Consider the following 22,630-nt stretch of genomic DNA (forward strand, 5'->3'; position numbering starts at 1 on the left):
TGAGAAGAATTTTTTTCTTTCTGCTCCAGTTCTTTTCTTTATTTGCCTTCCAATCCATCTCCCCTTAGGCGATGAGGTTAGAATGGAGTTTGGTGAGAGGGGTTTATAAGATGTTGTGTTGCAGAATATGTCTACGAGAGTAAATGTTGAGTTCAAATGGAAGACCCTCCATGGATACTCTGCTCCTCCTGAAGCCATTGATTTCTTGTGATGTCTAATCTTGGAAGAAAGAACCACAGTTGAGAAGCTGCCTCTGTCAGATTGGCCTTGGCTGTGTCTACCTGGCATTTCCTTGATTGTTAATTGATGTTGGAGAACCCAGTCTACTGTGGGCAGCACCACCCTATGCAGATGGGTCTGGGCTCTATCAAGGTAGCTTAGAAGCAAGCCATGAACAGTCTCTGCAGTTTCTGATCTTGGTTTTCCTTGGTGATGAACTGGAACAGGTAAGATGAAATAAAGTTTTCCCTTCCCAAGTTGGTTTTGGTAAGAGCATTTACCAGAGAAACAGAAAATCAAAATGGGATAGTTATTAAACAAAAATCACAGTGCCAGATGTGGGATGTCTTCCTGCAAGTTGCTGACCAGGGAGATCCCAAAAGCCCTCAAAACATTACAGGCTGTTGCCATTGCTCTTGGTATCCCACCAGAACTTGACGGTCAGACCCTATTGCTGAAGACACTGAATACTTTGGTCACAGAAGGATCAGCCTGGAGTTGAGGTGGAAGCACTCTCTGTAATGGCTAGCCTTCGTGGTTCAAGAAAGTGATTTGTAGGTTGCCAGGGGAGAAAACCATCTACAATCTTACTTGGATGTGAACCATTCAAGCTAAAATATTAGGCAAGATGTCCCACTAGTGCATTAGTGGCATGACTGTCACAGGGAAAACCAGTGGCTTTCCACTTGGATACAAGGCCTGTTCCACAGGACGGAATACACACCGAGTTCTGTAAATCTGGTCAAGAACCCATGGTCAGGGTGGTCTATGCCCTATGGAGGAATCAAATACTAGTATTTCGCTAAATATCTTGTTAAACTGCCTTCCAAATAGTCATGTTTATATCACTAGATCCGTGCTGCACTCAGCACTCACCAGAGAAGAAGCTTCTGACTGCCACGGGCAGAGACGCACAGCTGGACAAAGTAATGGGAATCAGTGATGTCAGACTGTTCAGATGGAAATAGAAGAGCTCAATCTCCTCCTCCACGGCTCAGAGAACATCATGGAAGAGTGGGTAGAAAGAATGTAAGAGTCAGAAGATGGGGAGATGAACAGCAAAAAGATGTCTTCTAGATATGACTGAGTCATTGAACCCTTAAACTCATGTGATAGTCACGGGCACAAGGCTTGGCCCCCCTCAACATTTCATCATGGATGGGAGAGGCCATAAAGTGTCTCCCCTCCCATAGAAACAATTTGACAATCAACATTTATTGGGGGAGGGGTTCTAACCTGCAAGCTTAGTTTTTTCAAGACCTCCTTTAGTAAGGGTCCTTAAATACTCTAACCTCCCTTCTAGCCCACCACCCACCAGAGATCGTGGAAAGGAAAAGTTAATTAGACAAAGGAGGACGCAGACCTGTTTAGAAATAGTTCTTTGGGGCGATTCCAGTCTTCATCGTCGGGATACCAGCAGTTCAGTTCACATGAATCAGCAGGGGTAGCTCAATCTACTTGCAAACACCATTCATGAATCACCAGTGGCAATTCAACCCAAAAGAAATTGCTAAGCTCTGCCAATCAGCCTGAGTCTGAGGGTGTAGCAAGGAGTTGCTGGAATATCACCGTGAGAAGTTCTTTGGTGTTTTCTGCTCTATGAAGTCATGACAAATGATGGTCATCGAAGAAGACGAGGTGAACCAGTATCACAATGCCATCAGTGAAGACTAGCATCAGCAGAGAGAGCCCAGTGAAGATCAGCAAAGAGTAGCAAGGCAAACCAATGCCACAGCACTGTCCACTGTCTATTGGGTTATCCTTATACCCTCTCTAAACATCACGTGTCCTCTCAAGTGTCCTCTCTAGCAAACCATCACATGCCTTTTTCTCAGGCAGCTTCCAGAGGAATATCATGTGTCTGTTCTCAGCAAAACATCCTCTCATAAGACAGTTTCCGGAAAAAAATCACATGATACAACTGAGTCTGCAAAGAAACCAGAAATGTATTCTTCACTATCTTCTTCATTAGTGTGGACATAGATAAGTTGTTCTGCTGAATACCTATGTACTTACGTAGTTAGTTTAAACTTAGGGATCACAAACACACAAAAAAAGAGGCTTGAAATAAGGGAGGGCACTTATTGAGAATGTGGTGCCAATTGAAGAGGGAATGGCATGAGAGAGGGAGTTGAGAGAGGGGATGATGGAAGGGATGAAGGAGGAAGCAAGGAGGAATTGAAGGAGGAGATGGGTGAGTGAGGAATGGGGATAAAGGGAGGGGTGAGGGAGAGGGTGAGGGAGGGGGATGAAGGAGGGGGATGAAGGAGGGGGATGAAGGAGGGGGGATATGGAATGGAAATGACTAAAACTCATTATATAAATATATGAAACTGTCAAACAATAACAAAACACCAAAATAAAGTTGTTGTTTTTTTAGTTTAACTTTATAGAGTGTCAATCATTACATCTTAGGGCTTATTTTGTTGGATCAGTTTTGTCTTTGAACCTTTCTTTTCCTTTGGGCAAACTGTCAGATGTGGAGTCTTAGCATGGGTCAGTGCAGTCCAGGGTTCTGTGTGACTGAAAAAAAAATCAAGTCAATAAATATCTTGTATTTAACATCAGAATCCCAGTGAGTTCTCTCTAGTAATTTTCCCTTTATCACACTCGACCCACAGTTCTTCTCAAAATGCTGGCTTAATTAAGTACCTGACACTGCTTTGGGCACTAGTTCAAACCAGCAGAAGTGGAAAAAAGAAACTAAAACAAACAAAGTAACAAACAATAAAATTTCTTCACTCTTCACCTGGAATTTCATTTTATGATTTTGGAGATTCTACTACACTGAACAAAATGGAAAGAGTAGATCTGAGGTGTTGCTTAACTTAGTGAAGAAAGGTAATTATGGCTGCAAATGGAGGGGCAGGGGTAGGCACTCAGGGCAGTTCCCCTCCTAAAGATGTGTGTAAACATTGAGGCTGAGAATGAAGAAAGCCTCCACTTGAAAACAGCTATGCCGGAGTTTATGAATACAAAAGCCTTGTATCACACCAACTGTGAACATTCACACAAGTAAATCACACAAGTCTTGTATGTATCTTTACACGCATCAAGTGATGCTGCGTGTTTGGGGGTTTGTACAAACAATGATTGGTGTGTGACTGAAGAGATGGCTTAGAGGTTGAGAGCCCTCACTGCTCTTGCAGAGGACCTGAGTTCAGACCCTGGCACCAACATGATGGCTCCCAAGTGTCCATTACTCTTGTTCAGCTTTTACTCTGTGCCCTTCTCCCATCTTTCACCTTTGATGTGTATACACAGGTTCATGAGGGAAACCCACTTGAGCCCTGTGGCCTCCCATGCCCTATTGACAGCTACCCCTGCTTTTCTTCCCTAAGCTGCTTCTGGCTTCTGTGGGTGTTGTATATGTATCTTTTATACATAAAAGTAGAGTAGACTCAGCTTTGAAGGTCTCACTTGGGATATCTCAAGCTAACCTGGTGAAATGGTGGCAAGGGTTGGAATTCACTGGAGGTTCAACTGAATGGGCTGTCCAAGGTGGATCCTGCACAGTGATGGTCCCCATTGCTCACTGATGACTAGCAGGTTGGCAGAGACTCTCTCTGGAGCACCTCTACAGGATACATAAAAGACACATAAAAGCAGTGGAAGCACCCATATATGGATTTTTTTTAAAAAAAGAAAAGGAAACAAAGAAACAAAGAAAGCTGAGCATCCTTCACATCCGCAGTGTGATCATCTACCTCACACTCCAGCTGCTGTGTGTTCCCTGCCTTGATGGATGGTACCAGCTCAAAGGATGGGTCAAAATAAACACTTTCTGCCTTCTTTAAGTTGCTTTTGCTGTGTATTTTGTCATAGCAACAACAAGAAGGAGAATCAATATGCTTCCTCTTCGTATCAGGGCCATGTGAATTAGTGTCAGTGCCTCAGTGAGCGCTCTAGGGTTCTCTTGGCTCCATCAAGATTGGCTGCCACTGTCAGCACAGACTCTTGATGATCTATTCTCTTTGTGAGAAACAAAACATGTCGTTGATTAAAAAAAATATCAAGGAGAGTGTCACATGCAGCTGTTGTAGAGTCTATTTTTGTACACCTATTCTTCACTTGATCTTAGCCAAAAGGCGGAGAAGCGATTGTATATCTATTCTCAGCAGCCCTTGTTGGGAGGCAAGGAGACTTTGAGGCAGTGAGAATGCCTCAGTACTATGGGCCACCTTCTGCATTCTATGACATCATAGACCTTGGCCCTGGAATGCAAATTCTTAGCTCAAATATCTAGCTCTTCCTTCCAGGTGTAGCTGTGTCGTCTTCAGTCAGGGACTTCTTGTTGTTTGTTTGTTTGTTTGTTTGTTTGTTTGTTTTGTTTAGGTTTGGTTTGCTTTTTTGTTTTTTTGATTTTTGGTTGTTGTTGTTGTTGTTTTTTTTTTTTTTTCTTTTTTTTTTTTAAGACAGGGTTTCTCTATATAGCCCTGGCTGTCCTGGAACTCACTCTGTAGATCAGGCTGGCCTCGAACTCAGAAATCCACCTGCCTCTGCCCAAGTGCTGGGATTAAAGGCGTGTGCCACCACTGCCCAGCGGTCAGGGACTTCTAACACTAGTCAAAGCTACAGGTTTGGGTGAAAAATGGTCTCATGTTACGGGAAATTTACCTGACATGTATATGCCTTCAATATACTTTTCCAAGCAAAATTTTTGGAAGAAAAGGTGTGATCAGATGCCAAAAAGACAACCCAAATTCCAAATACAAATTAATTGAGTATTTGTACTAACACAGCTCTGTGTGTGTGTGTGTGTGTGTGTGTGTGTGTGTGTGTGTGTGTGTGTGTAATGTGTAAAGGTACACATTTCTTTGTGTGTGTGTGTGCATGAGGAGAACAGAGGGAGACCTTGTGTATCTCTTCATCTTCCTCTGGTTTGGTTTTTGAAACAAAGTTTCTCACTGAAGCCCATAGTCACTGTTCCTGGCTATCACAGGCAGCCCCTAAGCTTTGGGATCTTCCTGTCATTACTCCTCCAGTCGTGGGTTACAGGCATGTATAGCTTTCACGTGGGTGCTGGTAATTTCACAGCAGGCACTGCTACCCACAAAGCTATCTCCCCAGCTTGCATTTTATACCATGTTTACTGGCTTGCTGGAGATCATGTATTTCGTTTATTTGGCCCATAGCTAGACACTCATTCTTGGACTATAAGTCAGTGGTCGACCTTCCTAATGCTGCCACCCTTTAAGACAGTTCCAATGTTGTGACAACCCTCAATGATAAATTTATTTTTGTTGCTCCTTCATAATTGTAATGTTGTTACTGTTATGAATCATAATGTAAACAGTTTGGAGGCTGAGGGTTTGTCACAGGGGCCGTGACCCACACAGGTTGTGAACCACAGCTATTACTGGTTGCAAGAAATATTAGAAGGACAGACTGAGGAGGACAGACAGTAGGGTCAGTCTCAGATCCTAAGGCCATCATCTTATCGAACTCCTTCACCTCTTTACCTCCTTAAATATGGAGTCATGGGAGGAGCATTTGTCATTCTGAATAAAACAAACCTCAATAGAGACACATGATGGATTGTTATTGCTACTACGCATATTTTCCTCCTCTAAAAATCTACATTTTAAACATCATCAAAAGCCAAGAAAATAGGCATAAAGATCTATCTGTGTGAGATACTGTTCATTATTCATTTTGTTTACCTATGCCTAGACTTTAGAAGACTGCAAACATTAGTCATTTGAGAAATCCACTTCTTCATATTTTGTTTAAGAAAAAAAAAATCAAGCTAAATGGAACAATAGAGATAGAGTCCACAAAATGGGTTGTGTGTTTAAAGCTCTTAAAGAAAGCTCTCATAAAACAAAGTATGTTAACATACCTCAGCTGACTCAGAAGCAAACAGGTGAGGACCATAGGAAGCCTCATGCAAGAACAACAGGGATGAAGGTGTGTTTTCCAGGCAAGGAGGCAGAGCAGAGGATCCTTCCTTGGGCTAGTTGAAAGTAAAGAAGCAGGTGGCTCTCCACCTAAGTCATTGTACACTGAGCCAGCTTGTGAAGTTCTGGACCTTTAGATTCTCCAGTGCCCACGGTTGAAATGCAGCTGTCCTCCCAATCCCCCCAGGAACAAGCAGCACTTGTTCCAGGGAGAAGTGCTTGAAGGCTTCATTCTTTGAAGCCATCTTCTCTGAAGTGCAGATCCTCAGTGCTTTAGCAAGAAAGGCATCTTGTCTTCGACCTTGTCATCTTTCCAAACCTGCCATCTCTGTGAAGCCCCGTCTCAAAGATCTCAGCCAGGGGAATCTGGCATCCTGAGCTGATGTCGCTAACAGGTTTCCTAACATCTCACCTCAGCAGTTTTCAACAGATTACCTGCGCTTTATCTAGAGTGGAAAAAGAGACTCAATTCTTGCTTATCTGCAGCCCTGGAGGTAGTAGGTGCTCATAGAGAGACGAGCATGTGAAGGAATTATAGACATGAAAGTGCTAATCTATCCTCACGGGCAATCTTCTCTAATTTTTAATATCATTTTTATCATTAAATTAAATAAAGTAAGTCAATATCCTAGACAGGGTGAGTGTCTGGCTTATGTATCAGACTCTCTCATCCCCAAGGTCCTAACTCCTGGCTGCTCAGGCTGCAATATCCATTGGAAGTAGAGTCTTTGCATGTGTAAGTAGTTATAACAGCCACACTGAAGTATGTTGGGTCCCTAATCCAATATGATCATCGACCATATCAGAATAGAAGTGTTTTGTGGCTGAATGACAGGCAGGATGGGTGGGACCTGCTGTCAGGCTGTCGTTGACTGGGAGCTGATTTTATTTCCCAAACAGGAGTTTGGGCTTTAGCCCGAGGTTCTAATGAGCAATGGAGAATTTTATCGGGGAGTTCCCTTCAGGGATCATTCATGTTGATCCCCTGGGGCTGCACAGAGGAGAACCTGGAGGAGACTGAAGGGGCTGTCAGCCCAGACAGCATGAAAAGCTGTTGGCTCCACAGAAGGCACATACTGCAGAATGGAGACAGTGACCTGAGCAGTTAGTGTAATGTATCTGAGCATCCCCCACCCCACAATGCCTCTATTTGCATCTGAGCATCCCAACCCTGATGCTACCCTTCCGCTCACATACATAGCTCTTGGTCTGCACCATGCAGCTCTTACACAAACAAACCATCAAAACCCAGCATGAGGAAAAAGATACCATTGCACTAAGAAACAAATCCCACACGTTATAAGACACAATGGATGGTAAGATGCTTCACAACTGAATTGATGCAAAACTGAAATAATGTCATTTAAGAGTCAGGAAACCCCAGCACTCGGGAGGCAGAGGCAGGCGGATTTCTGAGTTCGAGGCCAGCCTGGTCTACAAAGTGAGTTCCAGGACAGTCAGGGCTATACAGAGAAACCCTGTCTTGAAAAACCAAAAAAAAAAAAAAAAAAAGAGTCAGGAAACATTGAACTGGAGAGATGGTTCAACAGTTAAGAGTGTTCACATCTCTCCCAAAGGACGGGGGTTCAAGTCCCAGCACCTATATCAGATGGTTCCCAACTATCTGTAACTCCAGCTCTAGTGCGATCTGCTGCCCTCTTCTGACCTCGGTGGGCAACTGCACATAGATGAACATACATACATACATACACATACATGTAAGTAAAAATAAATCTAAAATAGTCACTCAACACTTAAGTTCACTTCAATTTTGTGTAGCTTCCCAGTTTCTCTCTCGGGTGCACTCCTGTATTCTTTGAGGACAGATTATGGCACAAGCTTCTGTAAACCCCCTACGGAGCCCATCTTTGAACTAGTTACACACAGCAAGTGGTAAGTGCACATACCGTTGTAAGCGGCCAACTGTCAGACCATTTGAAGAGCAGTAAGTTTCATAGGGTCATGGTGTAGTTCCATCTTGTAAGTGAAGAAGTTGGACATTTGGGAGAACTCTTGGAAAAGAGAGACAGGTGTTAGAAACTGCAAGGAGAAACAAATTCCCTCTTCTTCACTTTCAGCTCAAAGGACACAGTATCTGAGATATATGGACGTTATTTGCATAATGGACCATCTATCACTCCTGGGCTTAGAGGAAGTCACAGGCATCTTGGCCTCTCTCTCCTCTCTTTGTCTTCAACAACAGCCTCACTTGAGGTTGTATAATCACATCTCAATTTTGGTTCAAAGCTCAAGAGCAGCTTCACCATTATTATTGATTTTTTCCCTATAAATTTCTCTTTATCAGAAACTTTAGAAACTGTCAGGTTGAGTCCTGTCAGGCAGGATGGGTGGGACCTGATGTCAGGCTATGGCTGACTGGGAGCTGATTTTTGTTTCCCAACCAGGAGTTTGGGCTTTAACCTGAGGTTCTAATGAGCACTGGAGAATATTCATTGGGGAGTTCCCTTCAGGGATCATTCAGGATGATCCCTGAGGGTGCATAGAGGAGGACCTGGAGGAGGCTGTTGTCATGGAGGCTGAGATTAAGTATCAAGTGTTTACGGACTCCATCACCGAGATGAAATCAGCTGTAGAAATTTGAACATTGTTTTTCATTGCACACACACTCACACATGATTTTTTAGTTGAAAATTTTTATCTCATATTTTATTATGGAATCACTGTAGAAATTTGAACGTGGCCTTTCAAACTGCACACACACATATTTTTAATTGAATTTTTAATTTTCATATAATATATTATGATCATGCTTTTCTCCAAACTCCTTCCCATGTCCCTCTCACCCTGCAAATTCCATGTCCTTTCTGACTCACTTTAAAAAAAAACAAGACGAGAAACCCACACACCCTACAAAAAATATAGAATTGGAAATTAAAATATACAAGCAGAAGATGAATAAGAAAAACAAATGTCCAAACAAAGCTGCATGAGATGGAAAGTCTACAGCAATGTCTACTGAATTTGTTGTGTTGGCCTTGTCTGTATACCTGAAGTGTGCTTACTATACTCAGTGAGATTCCACTGGGAAAGACTAATATTTTCCTCCACAAGAAGGTAAAAATTGCAGAAAGCTTGGTTAAGGGTAGGGACCTATTTCCACTTTCCTCTCTTAACCCTAGGACCCTGTCTGGCTTGACCCTGTGGAGGTTTTTTGTGTGATGCCACGGTCTCTGTAGATGTGACTGTCCTGTTGTGTCTGGAAGATTCTGTTTCCTCAGAGTCGTCTGTTGCTCCTGGCTCTTCTAGTTTTTCCACTTGCTCTTCTGCACTGATCCCTGAGCCCGAGGGAAGGATTTGATGAAGATGTCCCATTTAGGATGGAAAGCTTCTCTGCACATTGTCTAGCACACACACATACTTGTGCATATAGAGAAAGAGAGGAGAGAGATGGTCTTCTGTTGTCTCTGTAATGTATGCATGTATGTGTGTATCTTCATCAGTATGAGTGTAACTTGTACATGTGCTGTGTGCATGCAAGTCTACATGCAACTCTACATGTACAGCGAATGCGTGTGCATATTCACATGGAGACCAGAGGTGGACACCGAATGTTTTTCTTAAGCATACTTGATTTTATTTTAATATTTATTTATGTTCATATAACATGTATGAGCGTTTTGTCTACACGTGTGTCTGTGTACCATGTGTGTACAGATGCACGTGGGGGCCAGAAGAGGGCATTGGATTTCCCTCAGAACTGCAGTTATAAATGACTGTAAGTTCATTACAAACCCTAATTCAACCATAAGATAAGAACCTAAGAATTAAAGCTAGCAGGTTAAGACAGGAAAGAGATTAAGTAATAAGAGAAATAGCGTCTTCTTTAGAAAGACTCATTATGTAACTCAAATACTTACAGGCTTATTTAGTAAACGTGAATAACCTCATTGTGTAGATTATTGGGAGTGGAGATTACATCATAATAAAAGTGGGAGAGATTATAAAAAACAAAAAAAAAAAAAAAAACAAAAAAGCAAGCAAACAAATAAACAAAACTACTACCATAGAAGTTCTACAAGAGCTGGGTACTTTTCTATAGAGATCCATAAAATCTATTTGGATTTATGACTGACTTTTGTTTTGTTGTCACGAAGCTTCACAAAACTGTTGCCAAGTAGGATTTTTGGGGTAACCTGACTCCCCAGGTTCTAGGGCCACGACAACTCAAACTTTGTCTTAAATGTCCACTTGTCATTTAGGCTTTTTGCCACCTGCTACTTAAAGCTGCCTAATTGTCATCAAACTGCTATTGTACCTTGCTTTCTCTTTTTGTAGCCTTCACCAGTTTGTAATAGCTGTTCTAATTTGCTCACCCATTTTGCCCATACCAGGACATTCCCTCAAAGTGCTACAGAGGTGCCTCAGAGGTTTAAAATATGTGCTACTCCTACAGAGGACCCAGTTTAGTTCCCAGCAACCCATATCAGGAGGCTCACAACCATCTCTATCTCCAGGGGCTCCAACAATCACTTCTGACCTCTGCAGAGCCCAGCACTTACATGCACAAACACACATAACAGATGTACGCAAGCACACAATTAAACACAAAATGAAATAGAATATTAATTTCACAGGGGAGGGATTTGGTTTTTAGCTAGGATGCTTCTATTAAGGCTTCTTTGGGGATAGAAGTCCTGATTTCTCCTGCGGCTGCACACAGTGAGTTATAGAAATGGCTCCATTTGGTTTTTTGAAGTAATTGGATTCTAGAATAAATGAAATGCAGCTGATATGTACGTATAGCTTAGAATACACGTGCCCTGGGCATAGTTACTGCTTCACAGTGATAACTGTTATTCCTGTGTTATAAACTTACTGATGCCTTCTCTAAATAGAGAAGCTAAACCCAGTCTCAGGACCTGTTGGGAAGCACTTTCCAGGCTATTTCCACCGCATTTTCCCATTCTTCTGTACCCAACTAAATAGCGCCCCCTCTATTAAAGCAAACTCACGATGCATGCCTATTAACCTGCACAGGCTTACCATTCCCGCCAGCTGCCGTATGAGTGTCTACAGAGCAAGGTTTCCTCTGAGTACCCCAGCTCCACAGAGAATGATACTCGGGCATTATTCTTTATGGGATTATATAAAAGCTGTTTTATTTGAGCCATTAAGACAATCTGTGTAAACATGGTTTTTATGGCAGAAAGATATTCCAGCATACGGCTATACTGTCATGGAGTTGACTATTTCCCTGTTATTGGATGCTTAGGATGTTGCTTGCTCTTGGTTATTATGAATGGGATGGTGATGCTTCTCTTCAAATATGAACAGAAAAGTCCTGCTGGAGGAGATGGTGGTGTTAAAAAGCAAAACACTGCCTTGCCATCTGTGTTATAGTAGCTCTGATGACATGTTTTGAGGGGGGAGGTTAACGGGGTGCTGGGAATGAAGACCTGAAGTTGGGTATGAGCTGTGCTGAAATCTATGTGGAGACACTCCTGATGTCATGTCTATGAGCGATGATTATCATATTGAAATCCACAAGAGATGAGTATAGTTAGGACCTGCCAGGTGAGTGGGAGACATGATGATGCCTTTATCCATCCATTCACTTTGCAGTTATTTTCTAAACACATTCTGTGTACTAGGTGGTAACTCTCGATGTGGTTCCTATGCCAACAGCATCAGCATCCCCAAGGACTAACTAGAAATGTAACTCCTGGGTACCACCCAGACCTACTGCTTCCAGAACAATCTCCCAGTAATATCTGTTTTAGCAGAGCTTAGGAGGGCTTTTGATATCTGTCAAAAGTTCAAAGTCTGTGAGTATGATATGGACCACAGTAGAGTTAAAATTCCTTCTGTCTTTGGGCTTAGGTTGTAAAGAAAGGAATGAGAATAAACAAAAGCTTTGAGGTGGTTCAGGTGGCTGGGTCTGGAGGAGAAACATAAACAGGGTATCAGAGCAGAGACATGAAAAGGAGATGGGTGGACTATCCAGATGCTGGGTGGAGGAACATCTCAGCAGAGCATATAGGAAGCTCGAGGGCTTGAGCAGATGACACAGTGTCTTAGCTGGGGTTTGTCTTCCTGCACAAAACATCATGACCAAGAAGCAAGTTGGGGAGGAAAGGGTTTATTCAGCTTACACTTCCACATTGCTGTTCATCACCGAAGGAAGTCAGGACAGGAACTCACATAGGGCAGGCGCTGATACAGAAGCCATGGAGGGATGTTACTTATTGGCTTGCTTCCCCTGGCTTGCACAGCTTGCTTTCTTATAGAACCCAGGACTGTCAGCCCAGGGATGGCACCACCCACCATGGGTCCTCCTCCCTTGATCACTAATTGAGAAAATGCCTTACAGCCGGATCTCATGGAGGCATTTCCTCAAGGGAGGCTCCTTTCTCTGTGATAACTCCAGTTAGTGTCAGGTTGACACACAAAACCGGTCAGTACACACTGGTTGGCAGCATTCTGTGTCCACACCAACGATGGAAGAGAGAGGTGGCGTCTCAGGTCTGTGCTGCTGACAGAGGTATCTGGAATGGAGACAAGTATGGAGAGTGTTTGGAGATCAGTAGGTTGGCAGTCTGGAGTCGGGTGGCAACAGAGGGTTTCACGATGAGAGCACGTGCTTGAACCCTTCCTGAGAAATGCACATGAACATCCGGAATTGCAAACCTCCAGAGAAGTTGGAGAAGCACCAGGAACGATTGAGCTTTCCCCTGATTCAGCCCACAGAGGAGGTGGATGCGGAGACTCTGAGATTTGCTGACAGTTGCTGTTTGAAGAGAGTTGCAATTGACAGCACCATCAAAGATTCCAGGGGGACCAGGTGTCGTTTGCCTGCAGCTGTCAGGCCATGTGAGGATACTCTGGGGACAGATGCTAAGGCTACCTCCTTTGGAGTTTCTTCTCATGATGGTTCTAGACAATGATCACCAATGCAAGGGGCTCCTGATCATGCTCTGCAAAGCTGCTAAATGACTGAGCATTGTATTCAAAGAACATTCTCTATCTTGGGAAGTGGGGACTCAAGGGTAAGACATGTTGCATAGGGTCAAATGAAATGGCTCAGTGGGTAAAGGCCCTCATTACCAAGACTGGTGCTTCTGGAGTTGAACTCTCCAGAAGAGTGGTGGGAAGGGTGACCTGACTTCTATAGTTGCCCTATGATTTCCACGTGACCACTGTAGTATGTATGTGCACGCACGCACGCACACACACACACACACACACACACACACACACACACACACACACACACAAATAAACATTTAAAATGTAAATTAAAGAAATGGTGAATAAGTACTGTGTGCATGGGTACATGCATGAGTGTGTGAGTGCATGAATCCATGTGTGTGTGTGTCTGTGTGTGTGTGTGTGTGTGTGTGTGTGTGTGTGTGAATATGAAGACCATAGGAGAACCTCAGGTGTCTCTCCTAGGTGCTGTCCAAAAGGAAAGTTTTGTTTCTTTCGAGACCAGGTCTCTCATTGGCTTGGAACCATCTGCTAGATGAGGTAGGCTACCTAGGAACCCCAGGCATCCACCTGTCTCCACTTGCCCGGCACAGTCCTGCATCAGCACACTTCGGGTTTTTATGTGGGCAGTGGGGCTTGAACTTGAATTCTCACGCTGTCAGAGCAAGTGCTGCACCAATGGAGGTACCTTTCCAGCCCTGAGTGGATGTTTTTTAATGTACAAAGGAAATAAAGCAGTCAGGTGCCCAAGGGCATCATGGGAGGCTTCTCTGATAGTGGCTCAACCCAGGAACTGACTCTCAGAACCCCTGTCTTAGAATTCCCATTGCTGTGAAGAGATACCATGACCATAGCAACTCTTAGAAAGGCTAACCTTTTTACCAGGGCTGGCTTACTGTTTTAGAGGTCTCGCCCATTGTCATCATGATGGGAAGCATGGCAACACACAGGCAGACATAGTACTGGAGGAGCTGAGAGTTCTACATCTTGATCTGAAGGCAGTCAGGAAGAGACTGGACTTGTTTTACACTGGGCATAGCCTGAGCATTTAAGACCTCAAAGCCGTGCCTCCACAGTTACACCCTTCTAACAAGGCCACACCCCCTCCAAAAGGCCACACCTCCTAATAGTGCCACTCCCTATGAGCCAAGCATTCAAACACATGAATCTATGGGGACCATACCCATTCAAACCACCACAACCTTGTGTGTAGAGGTGGGGAGAGCCTTCCTCTTGTGTTTGTGCAGTTCACAGGAGCACGACAGCGGTCCTGCCTTCTCAGCTGACACTTAAGAGAACAGCAACGATCAATATTGCAGCTCCCGTGCAGAAGAACGCTGTGGGATCATAGCTTTGCATTTAGAAAAATGGAAAGTATCATTCCCTGCGCATTGCTGTTGAGTTTGGTCCTTTACACAGGCCTTGGGAAGAACCTGAAAGGCACTTTATGTTGCCATGAAACAGCATCTGCCCTGTGCCCTGCATCAGCTGTTGATATTAACGGTTCATTGTTTATTGGTTTGGGCTGTTCCTGCCAAAGGCAAGCGATAATGTTACGGGTGTTTATTACCATCCTGCCCTGCAGGTTATTAGAAAGAGCGGGACCAAACTGTGTTCCAGCCACCGATGAATCAGTCACAGGCAGGTGTTTAATAAAGCAAACCCCATGCTTGCCTACTGTCTTTGGTCTCTGGATAAAGATGCTGCAGCTTTAATTTAATGATGATTCATTTTATTTTTCTCTATGTAGTCTTGGCTGGCCTGGAACTTGTTCTGTAGACCAGGCTGGCCTCCAACTTGTAGTGATTCACCTGCCTGTACCTTCAGAGTGCTAGGATTAAAGGTGTGCACCATCACTCCTCCTTCATCAATTTTTAAATGAAATGTATCTGTTGGAAATAACACACCCTTGTCTTTGATCTGGAACCTAAGTGTTATGGGGATGGGAAAGAAGGTGGGAGAGGTGACATTTTAGGACCGAAACTCAGGGTCATTGTCAATCTCAGAATATTATTGATATATTTGTGAGTGTATATTTAAAAAAAACATTAGTTTGTTAAATGTCAGAATGTAAAACACTGTATTTTGTTAGCTTTATAAGATTAAAATAAAAATCTATTTGTTTTCATTTTATGCATACTGGTGTTTTGTCTGCATGTGTGTTTGTGTACCCTGTGCACACAGTGTCCCTGAAGACTAGAAGAAGGTGTCAAATCCCCTGGAATTGGAGTTACACACAGCTGTGAGCTACCATATTGGGTCTGGGAATTGAACTTGAGTCCTCTGGAAGAGCAGTCAGTGTTCTTAACCACTGAGCCATCCCTCCAACTTTCTTAGATTTTAATAGGTAAGAACACTTAATTTGCAAGTCTTCCATTACTATAACAAAATGCCGGAGAAAGAGAGTCTACTTAACACAGGGAAGGTTTGTATTGGGTTTAATGTGCCAGAGTTCAGGCCCACCCCACCATGGCAGGAGTCTATGGAGGAGGGGGATGCTCACCTCAGGGTAGCAAGAAAGCAAAGAAAAGAGGGAAAGAACTGGCCGATAACCCTCTTAAAAGACAAACCCATGGAGACCTGATGCCTTCCTCTAGGCTCTACCTCATAAAATTCCCACAGCCTCCCATGGTGGCAAAGCTGAGGACCACATTTTAACGTTCATGCTTTTGAGAAACTACAGTAGGAATTCCTTCCCTGGGAAGACTTAAACTGTATCACACTTTCCTCATTAGTTTCCAATGACAAATGTACACGTGGCCCTATCAGAATCTACCCCGGGGAACCAAGTAGTTTATTGGGCTTGTTTGCATGGTATGGGTACAAGGTTTCTGCTGGGAGTATGAACAACCTCAGTGCATCCACACTAGGAGATCAACATGCAAGGTGGTAACAATACAGATGGAGCCCCTTCAACCATCCGTCCCCAGCCTCTATATGTGAACACTCTTGAGACCCCAGACTAACTGCAATTGGGGCAGAACTGCACACAAATAGCTGGCACACAGCTGGAATCTTGGGTGAGAGGCCAATGACTCTCCCCATTACCTCCTTCTTTGGGGAGGGGGCTGAGGGGGAGGCATCAACCATCCACAAGCCCGGACATGATGGTCACTTGTAGGCAGACACTACATACAACCTGATGAAAAGGACCATATTTATAACAGGGACATTAAAGATCCAAAGTATAGCAGACACATTGACATCATGTGCTGGGCCCTAGTCAGCCCCTGAGTGCTGAGGTCCAGCCCTCTAGTGTGTTACTCTCTGCCAGACTATTACACCCTTTTCTCTCTCATTAAACCCAGATATTTTTGTTCTTCCTAAAACTGAGCTACCAAACTCAGAGGGATGGACTGGCTTCCCATGTAGGTCATCACCGTGTACTATCCATCTTGGCTCTCAGGTTGCAAGTTGATTTTCATATCACCATACCTCGGAGTCTTTGCAATTTCCCTATTTGACCAAGGCCAACCCAGTAATCTTTAAAAATGGATTTGTAAGATTAGAGCACAATTAAGTAGGGAATTTGGCCTGATATGTCCCTAGAATCAATGAAAACGTATTACGTGCTGGTAAGCCGATTTGAAATTCTCATTCACGGACAGCAGGCTACTTAGAAGTGAGGGGACTTGAGCAATATAATTTCTAGCCTCTTATAAAGGTATCTGAGTTGCCCATACTTAAAGGATGTCTGAAGTTTGAACCCTCCCCATTACTGTAGACCACTGGTTCTCAACCTGTGGGTCACAACTATTTTGACAAACCTATGTCTCCAAAAATATCTACATTATGATTCAAAACAGTAGTAGGTTTACAGAATTAGCAATGAAAATGTTATGGTTAGGGGTCTGCACAATATGGGGAACCGTATTAAAGGGTTGCAGACCCTTAAGAGGGTTGAGAACCACTTCTCAACACAGAGCTGTGTCCCTCATCTTCTACCCTACACAGAAACCTCCCTGCCTGCCATCCCTGTGTCATTCTCCCTTATCCCAGCTCGTATGACAAACAACTCAGTGTGAAGTCTCTGAGTTTAATTTATTGTTTCTCTCTCTGTCTCTCTGTGTCAGTCAGTCAGTCAGTCTCTGTCTGTCTGTCTGTCTGTCTGTCTGTCTGTCTCTGTCTCTGTCTCTGTCTATGCACATCTGTATGTGTTTGGCCAGAAGTTGATGCTGAATGTCTTCTTCAGCCACTGTTTATCTTGTTTTTTTTCTGAGGTGCTGGCTGATGCAGAGTTGGCCAGTGAGCATCTGGGATCCTCCTGTCTCAGCCCTGGCGTTATAGGGTACACACTTCTGGGGTGTTGGGATTATGGGATGTACACTGCTGCCACAGCGCTGAGGTCATAGGTTTCACATTGAGTTGGGCTCTGGAACGCGGGAATTCAGATCCTCGTGCCTGTGTGGCAATCACCTTACCAACTGAGCCATCTCCCCAGCTCTGAAATGTGCATGCTTTTCTGCAAGGTAGCTCATTTTTTAAAAAATAAATCATGACCATATATTTTTGTACAGTGAAGGATTACTTCAGCATGTCTGAGCTGTCCAAACACCACATATCTCAAAGTGAGGCTCAGTCTTCAATCAGCCATGAACCTAAGTATCTTGGGCCATCAATTGGGCATTCAGAAGAGCCTGAGGGACTCAATGGCATAGATGCTGATGTGGCTGGTCCCAAATTAGGACACCCATCACCACAGCTTGGGTGAGCTGCTCTGCTGAGCATCTTCCCCAAGTGTAGTCATTAGTGACATTGGGAAGACCAGGCCCCCATCTGTGTGGCTTTGTAAGGAGAGGTGAGCACACTGACTGTGTTGTACTCAGCTTTGTCCTAGAAGCCTTTTATTTTGACTACTTTAGACAAATATTGCTGGGCGGTGGTGGCCCATGCCTTTAATCCCAGCACTTGGGAGGCAGAGGCAGGTGGATTTCTGAGTTCGAGGACAGCCTGGTCTACAGAGTGAGTTCCAGGACAGCCAGGGCTACACAGAGAAACCCTGTCTAAAAAAACAAAACAAAACAAAAAAGACAAATCTTAGTGTTTGAAGGTGTCCCTAATGAAGTCTAATGCCAATCAAAAATATTGTCAGAGGGCTGTAGGGATAGCTCAGTCAATGAAAAGCTTAGCTTGTGAGTGCAAGGACCACATTTTGATTCCTCCAAAGGTATGAAAAAAACTAGGTGGGAGAGGGGTAGTGTGGGTTTTTTGTTTATTTATTTGTTTGCTGTTGTTATTGTTTTGAGACAGGATTTCTCTGTGTAGCCCTGGCTGTCCTGGAACTCACTCTGTAGACCAGGTTGTTCTTGACCTCAGATCTGCCTGCTTCTGAGTGTTGGGATTGCCTGGATCTTTGAGTTCCAGTGGCAAGGAGGCAGAGACATGAACATCCCTGTGTGGCTCACTGACTAGTCAGCCTAGCCTAGTGGGCAGATTCTAGGCCAAGGGAAGACCTTGTTTCCGAAAAACAAGGAATGACACCTGAGGATGTTCACTGGCCTCCACCCCTATGCGTAAGCCCACCTGCACACATGGATTATACATGAGAGGCCAATAGGACTGTCCTTGCCTATAGCTACCTCTCTGTTACTGCCTTCATTTGCTCTCTCTGCTCACGGCGTGTGTAAACAGGACGAGTTCTTCTGAGACTGACCTTGGCTTTGACTGGCTTTGTGCATCTTTGTTCTTGTCCTCTTCTTCCACACAAGTGTCACTCAGCCAGGGCTGGGCACAGGGGTTAATGGGCACTGATTAATTAATTAATTATCTCATTAAACAGATAATGTAGCTATTACAAAGTGGCTGCCCTTGGGCTGCCCTCACATCACACTGCCTCATTGGAGCTGCGCATGCGCCCTTGGGATGCTGAAGTTCTTAACACCCTTCCTCATTCCCAGCGTCGTGCTCTGCTCATTCAGTTCAACCTGTCTCACAGCAGTCAGCAGATCTCTCCCAAGTGACAGAAACTGGCCCAGTTCCTAGAGCACAGTAGACGTCCTTGTTCCCAGAAAGATTCCATTCTTGAGGGGACAGGAAATGGATACAGGGATTAAGTATGACTCAGTCACTCGTAATTTATAAAATAGAGAAGAGCAGCTTGCGAGGGAGAGAAAAACCCAGGTGCTCCTGACGTTGCATGCAAAGGCCGGAAGTTATTAAGAGATGGAGCCTGTCTGTGGCCCTCATCGGAGACACCAAGTGTTGTATACAGCGATTTACTCCAATTGGAAACACCCCCTCCAGGAGCAAGGTCGGGGAGCACTTTACCAGGGAGAACCAGTGTGTGTGTGTGGGGAGGGTATGCTAAACAAACCTTACATGTCTGGAAAAGCCAAAATTTGCCTGATTCACCAGGATTCCTCTCCAAGGTTATGGAAGCCACGGGCACCGGCTAGGGAAGAGACTCTGATGAGCTGAGTTGCTGGCGGGGAGACTCTCTAAGCTGTCCAGCTGCTGCTGCCTGTGACTACAGCAGAGAGCCTAGGGGGTGACACTTTTGTGAGCCATCATCTATGTTGATGTATCTATCTTTGAGTCATCTCTTCTCCTATAAGTAGTTCCTCACCCATGATGCCATAGGTAACCCCAATAAAACTCATTGAGGGGCTGGAGACATGATGGCTCAGTAGTTTAGAGAGCTTACTGCTCATACAGAGGACCTGGGTTTGGTTCCTAGTACCCATATGGCAGCTCTTACCTGCCTGTAACTCCAGTTCCAGGGGTTCTGACCCCCTCTGCAGGTACTACATAATACATTCACACACACACACACACACACACACACACACACACACACACACCCTCAGACTTACAGGTTCACCCAAGTGGACTTTAGTTGAGTCAATGCTTTGGTCTGTCATGGGTGGATTTTTGTCTGGTGTGTGTAGAAGTGTGTGTCTTGGCTTACCAGGAAGAGCCTCACACACATCAAGAGCAAATGTGACAAGTTGGTTCTCCCTGGAGATGTTTCAGGCTCACCTCGGGCCGGGAGGAGGTGAGACACCAGAGAAGTCAGGCTGGGGAGGGGGGTGGGGTAGCTTGGTCTTATGGAGCCTTTGGAAGGAGTGTGGCTGCTTTTGTTCGGAGGAGGATGTGGTGCCCTGGCAGGGTCTGAGTAGAGTATCACATTTTTGTTGTTCATGGGGACTCCCTCCCTGTGATGTTTCTGATACAGGGGCCATGTGTGGAGCTGGTCCCATACCATCATGCCTGTGCTGTTGGGGATTTCCCATGGAAATCTCCATCTCATTTTGGATCCCCAGGAGGGATAGGAAGAGCTCAGGACCCAGAGAGACAAAGGCATTTGTAGGTGAAAATTGAAGACCATGCCCTTTGGATTCCTTTTCCTACACCACATTTCCCCTCCTACCTCTCCTCAAATTGGGGGTAAGGGGGGAGAAGTCAGCTCTCTACTAGGAGTGTAACATCTCAAAAGGAGAAAAACTACAACACAACCCAAGCTAAAGGTCACGCATAAACCATCATTATTATGTTTTCCTCAGGCCCCAAGGACTTTAACTGAAAGGCCAATCAACAAATCAGGGAGGATCTGTCCAGGTTTAGGAGGCTTCTGGGGACACTGGTGACATTTAGAAAAATCACACCCCAGTGACAGGGTAAAGGTCAGAAAAGGCTAAAGGGTCAGATACCCTCTTTTTTGCCCCCACCCCACCCCACAACATGGAGCTAACTAAAGAAGTCACCCATCTTCCCCTTTGTGTTTATCACAGTATAAGAGTCTCATGGCCAGCCATCAGATACTGAGATGGCTCTGTGCATGGGTTTATGGGTTCTTTTTTTTTTAAGATTTATTTATCATATACACGAACACACCAACATTGCTCCCTTCAGACACACACCAGAAAAGGGCATCAGATCCTATTACATATGGTTGTGAGCCATCATGTGGTTGCTGGGAATTGAACTCGGGATCTCTGATAAAGCAGTTGGTACTCCTAACTGCTGAGCCATCTCTCCAGCCCTCTTTTTTTTAATTGGGTATTTATTTCATTTACATTTCCAATGCTATCCCAAAAGTCCCCCACACGCTCCCCCACCCACTCCCCTACCCACCCACTCTCACTTCTTGGCCCTGGCATTCCCCTGTACTGAGGTATATAAAGTTTGCACGACCAATGGTCCTCTCTTTCCACTGATGGCCAACTCAGCCATCTTCTGATTCATATGCAGCTAGAGACACGAGCTCGGGGGCGGGGGTATTGGTTAGTTCATATTGTTGTTCCACCTATAGGATTGCAGATCCCTTCAGCTCCTTGGGTAATTTCTCTAGCTCCTGCACTGGGGGCTCTGTGATCCATCCAATAGCTGACTGTGAGCATCCAATTCGGTGTTTGCCAGGACCCTGCATAGTCTCACAAGAGACAGCCATATCTGGGTCCTTTCAGCAAAATCTTGCTAATGTATGCAATGGTGTCAGCTTTTGGAAACTGATTATGGGATGGATCCCCGGATATGGCAGTCTCTAGATGGTCCATCCTTTCGTCTCAGCTCCAAACTTTGTCTCTGTAACTCCTTCCATGGGGGTTTTGTTCCCAATTCTAAGAAGGGGCAAAGTATCGACACTTTGGTCTTCGTTCTTCTTGAGTTTGTTTCATGCATTTAGCAAATTGTATCTTATATCTTGGGTATTCTAAGTTTCTGGGCTAATGTCCACTTATCAGTGAGTACATATTGTGCGAGTTCTTTTGTGATTGGGTTACCTCACTCAGGATGATGCCCTCCAGATCCATCCATTTGCCTCGGAATTTCATAAATTCATTCTTTTTAATAGCTGAGTAGTACTCCATTGTGTAAATGTACCACATTTTCTGTATCCATTCCTCTGTTGAGGGACATCTGGGTTCTTTCCAGCTTCTGGCTATTATAAATAAGGCTGCTATGAACATAGTGGAGCATGTGTCCTTCTTACCGGTTGGGACCTCTTCTGGATATATTCCCAGGAGAGGTATTGCGGGATCCTCTGGTAGTACTATGTCCAATTTTCTGAGGAACCGCCAGACTGCTTTCCAGAGTGGTTGTACAAGCTTGCAATTCCACCAGCAATGGAGGAGTGTTCCTCTATCTCCACATCTTCACCAGCATCTGCTGTCATCTGAATTACTGATCTTAGCCATTCTGACTGGTGTGATGTGGAATCTCAGGGTTGTTATGATTTGCATTTCCCTGATGATTAAGGATGCTGAACATTTTTTTAGGTGCTTCTCAGCCATTCGGTCTTCCTCAGGTGAGAATTCTTTGTTTAGCTCTGAGCCACATTTTTTAATGGGGTTATTTGATTTTCTGGAGTCCACCTTCATGAGTTCTTTATATATATTGGATATTAGTCCCCTATCTGATTTAGGGTAGGCAAAGATCCTTTCCCAATCTGTTGGTGGCCTTTTTGTCTTATTGATGGTGTCTTTTGCCTTGCAGAAGCTTTGCAATTTTATGAGGTCCCATTTGTCAACTCTCGATCTTACAGCACAAGCCATTGCTGTTCTATTCAGGAATTTTCCCCCTGTACCCATATCTTTGAGACTTTTCCCTACTTTCTCCTCTATAAG

General features: G+C 44.3%; 1 long non-coding RNA gene across 1 annotated transcript; it reads right to left on the minus strand.

Moving 5' to 3' along the window:
* Window positions 1–2,586: 2,586 nt before the first annotated feature.
* On the minus strand, window positions 2,587–4,343 carry Gm40328. Its single transcript, XR_868523.2, has 3 exons — window positions 3,927–4,343; window positions 3,660–3,796; window positions 2,587–2,742 (listed from the first exon to the last, which is right to left on the minus strand). It is a non-coding gene; the product is annotated as a predicted gene, 40328 (long non-coding RNA).
* Between the last annotated feature and the right edge of the window lie 18,287 nt (window positions 4,344–22,630).

Source organism: Mus musculus, chromosome 5, assembly GCF_000001635.26.
Source record: "Mus musculus strain C57BL/6J chromosome 5, GRCm38.p6 C57BL/6J".
NCBI classification, from domain to species: domain Eukaryota; kingdom Metazoa; phylum Chordata; class Mammalia; order Rodentia; family Muridae; genus Mus; species Mus musculus.